The sequence below is a fragment of the Artibeus jamaicensis genome, unplaced genomic scaffold, assembly GCF_021234435.1.
Source record: "Artibeus jamaicensis isolate MK-2021 breed Jamaican fruit bat unplaced genomic scaffold, CSHL_Jam_final scaffold_474, whole genome shotgun sequence".
NCBI classification, from domain to species: domain Eukaryota; kingdom Metazoa; phylum Chordata; class Mammalia; order Chiroptera; family Phyllostomidae; genus Artibeus; species Artibeus jamaicensis.
Genome location: NW_026522046.1, coordinates 6,626,255 through 6,630,443, shown reverse-complemented (window position 1 = coordinate 6,630,443; position 4,189 = coordinate 6,626,255). Strand labels below are relative to the sequence as shown.

At 44.3% G+C, this 4,189-nt stretch overlaps 1 pseudogene; it reads right to left on the bottom strand.

Annotated features, from left to right (window-relative positions):
• Positions 1–2,969: 2,969 nt before the first annotated feature.
• On the bottom strand, positions 2,970–3,767 carry LOC119056440 (medium-chain specific acyl-CoA dehydrogenase, mitochondrial-like; annotated as a pseudogene).
• Between the last annotated feature and the right edge of the window lie 422 nt (positions 3,768–4,189).

Below are 4,189 nucleotides of genomic sequence, written 5' to 3'. Positions count from 1 at the left end.
GTGCTGTTTCTGGCCAGAGCCTGAACTGACACAGGAAGAACAAGTAGCTTCCATTCAAAGGCTGTAGGAGAAGCAGAGTCGTCAAAGGAAAGCCAGGGGTCAGGTTGAGTGGGCAGGATCTGAGGAGTGTGATGACGATGGTCCAGGTACAGGAGTAATCATGATCACCATTTGCCATTACTGTCCACTTAGTATGTACCAGCTACTGTGCTTGGCATTTTACATGCATTATCATATTTAATTAAATCTTTCTGTAAACCAAATGAGTTAGCCTTATTATCCTCACTTTGCAAATAAAACTGAGTTTTACTGGTATGCCGATACTTTGACTCTTGTGGGAGAGGAATAAGTTTTATCCTACTCTTCTGGGTCCTTCTGGCAGCTTTAATAATCAACTTGACATGAGAGAGATGACCAAGAGAAAAATAACCAAATTTAATTACATAGATATGTGTGGGAACCCCACCCAGAGGAGTCAGAGACCCCATGTACATGAGAGGGTTGGAGACAAAGCTAAAACAAGGTACACAGGACCTTCTGAGAGAAGGGTTAGGGGAGGGGCCTCGGGCTTCAGAGGGGAGGAGTCACCCACAGGATGGCGAGAAGAGCAGTTGTCCAGTAACTGGATGTGTTCCCTGCCCTACAGCTAGTTCATAAAAAGTTACTTCTTTTTTTAAGATTTTATTTATTTATCTTTAGAGGGGAAGAGAAGGAGAGAGGGAGAGAATATCAATGTATGGTTGCCTCTTGTGCATCCCCTGCTGGGAACTGGCCTGCAACCCAGGCATGTGCCCTGACTGGGAATCAGACCGCGAATGTCTGGTTCGCAGGCCCGCGCTCAATCCACTGAGCTACACCAGCCAGGGTATAAAAAGTTATTTCTGGTAATGTCTCTCACTATGGGCAAAGCCCAATTTATATTCTCTATGGGAGAGGTAAAAGTTTCCTGTGAGCCTGCGGGGTCTTGATTGCCTTCAGCTCAAAATAACCCACACGCCAGAAGTAGCACACCTTGGGCAGGCCTATTCTGAAGACCTTTCACCCTCGTTCCTCGAAATTCAGATAATAATTTCTACCCTGTCACTTTGATGACTTTGTGTGTGTCAGGTACCCAGTTGCACATGGTTGGCTCTCAACACATCGTGTCATTATGTGATAATAATTAGAAACTGAGGTGGAAGCCAATTCAAAGGGGGAGGGGCTCCTGTTATCATCATTTTTATTTTAGGGCCATAAATAAAGATGCAAATTGCTCATGTGCACATTTGGGAGAAAGAAATGCCCACCAGCATGCACTGGACACTTATGTGCCAGCCTCTGTGCTGAGTATTGTCGCTTTGGACAGGCCTAAGGGACAGCTACTATTATCACCCCATTTGACTGATGAGAAAACCGAGGCACACAGAGGAAGGTTATTGATAGCAAAACTGGAATTTTAGCCAAGGTCAAAGTTCAAATGAGGGAAAGCTTCCTGGAGGAGGTGGCTTTGAGTGGAGTGACATGGAGGGGGCCGGGCAGGATCAAAGACAGGAAGCTCCATGGCGGGTGTCAGAGGTGCTGCAAGCTCCAGATTGAGGCCCCAGTGGGTGTTTTTCAACGCCGTTAAGAAAGTAACTAACCTACCCGAAGGTAGTGTCAGTTTCTACAGATTAAGGCATAAGCCCCACAACACAGCTCCCACAAGTTCAGCTCATCACTCATGCTTCTAACCAACAGGCTATGGATCAGATGTTCTCATGATCCCCTTCTTGGTTTGATTAATTTACTAGAGCAGCTCACAGATCTCAGAGACATATTTACTTATGTTTACCAACTTATTGTAAAAGATATTATAAAGGATACAGATGGTTAGCCGTATAAAGGGGTCTGTACAGCGAGATCCAGAAGGTCCCCAGTACAGGAGCTCCTGTCCCCAGGGAACTGGGCAGCATCACCCTCCCAGGGTGCGGATTCATTCATCAACCCGAAAGCTCATCAAGTCATTTGTTCAAGAGCTTTTGCAGAACTTGATCTGCAGTCTTCCCCACACCTTCCTGTCTGGGGCTGAAAGTTCCAACCTTCTGATTGGGTCACCAGCCCCATCGTGAGGCTACTTGAGGGCTCCGTCCTAAACGATCTCATCATCAACAAGGGCTTCTTATGACTAACAAAAGACACGCCTATCACTTGGGAAATTCCAGGGGGTTGAAGAGCTTTGTGTCAGAAACAGGGACAAAGGACAAGTACCTGTCTTCATACACCACAAAAGCTCTAACAGAAAGAACCGGCAGAGGGCTGGGAGAGTAAGGCAAGAGGCAGCTGAATCGGGACCTGCTTTGTTTTCTCTACCGTAGAGCCTGCCTGGCTCACAAACCACTGTCAGCCTTGGTTGGGGGTCTCCAGGCAAGACAGCCCCAGGTCTGCTGCTGCTTTCTGGGATCCCACTTCTCCAGTGGGTCCCAGTCTAGATACCCCCAGGGTTGGGTGTGGTTCCCCCCAGAAAATGAGGTATCTATGAGAAAGCTTCAAGATTTCAAAACGCCTAGAGGAACTTGTATATTTGATTGCAAACAGGCCAGAGGCTAACTCAATACATCAAGTTCCCTTATTTCTGGCTGGAATTCTGCCACCTCAATGTAGCAGTGATGACTGGTATCCTATTAACTAGAAACTCTGGTTTTTTCATATGCATATCTTCTGAATAACTCAAAAGATGAAGGTAAGACATTCCTTTTTTAGAAGTCAGATTTATTGAGGTATGATTTATATAGAATAATATTCACCCATTTAAGTGTACAGGTAAATGATTTTTTGACAAACACATACAGCTGTGTAACCATCACCACAATCAAGATACAGAAAATTTTTATCACCCCAGAAAATTCCCTTATGCTGCTTATAGTCTTAAAGCCCTTTCTCTTTTCTGTAGCTTAATTAATGGATTATGTTTTATTTATGCAACAACTAATCATGTCTCTACAACAATCTTGTTAATTTTTGTACCCACCAATGTGTTCATGAGCTGTAATAAGCCCTTGAATTTGTGCCGTAGCTTTATAAATCTGATAGATCTTGGCATCTCTCATTATTCTACAGAGTATTCTGTATTAAATCCATTGCCTCCAAAAATCTGTACAGCATCAGCCAACTGATTTGCAGAATCTCCAGCAAATGCCTTTGCAGTAGATGCATAATAGGTATTTCATCGAGCAGAATCAACCTCCCAAGCTGGTCTCTGGTAATTTAATCTAGCTAGTTCAACTTTCATTGCCATTGCAGCCAGCAAAAATGATGTTCCTTGGCGCTCATCAAGCATCTTTCCAAAACGTTCCCCTCCAGTGCATACTTGGTAGCTTCGCCCAAAGCAATCTGTGCCGGTCCCACAGCACCAGCTGCAACTGGAGGTCTGGTTTTACCTGAAGCTCCCGTTGCAGTTTTGAAGCCAGCTCTCTCACCATCAAAACCTTTTCTTTAGGCACATTCATATCTTCAAAGACAAGTCCTCTTGTGTCTGGACACCACTGGCCCACATTTAATTCCTTTGTTCTAATCTGTATTTCTGGGGTGCCTGCTTCCACAATAAATCCAGTAAAGGCTTTACTAGCAGGAGACGACTTAGAATCTGGATCAGAATGAGCCAATAAAAAATACCAACTGGCTTTTTCTCCATCGCTTATCCACATCTGAAGTTAATAACATATTGAGCTCCTTTCTCTTCTGCCTTGGTGTGTATACTGGCTACATCAGAGCCTGCTTCAGTTGTTACACAGTAGACACATATCGCTGGCTCTTCAGACATCTTCCCCAAATACTTCCTTTGCTGTTGATCATTGCCAGCAATAATAAGAGGCATTTGCCCCAAAGAATTTGCTTCAATAGAATCTGAACTCCTGTATATCCATAAGCCAATTCTTCAGTAATTAAACAGGCACCAGAAGTTCCAAGTCCAAGGCCTCCACAAATTTCTGGAAATTGTGTGTTCATTAAACCAAGTTCCCAGGCACTTTTAACAGCCTGGGAACTCCCAGGGTGCTCGCCAGTTTGTTCATGTTCCACAGCAACCGGGATTCTTTCCTCCCTTGCAAATTCATGAGCAGTAGCTTGAAATGATTGCTGTGTTGTTCGGTGAACTCGAAATAAATCCCAATCCTTGTTCACGTTGTAGGGGCAGCTTTTGTATGTTGTGATGTCTAGTCAAAACGAGAAAGAC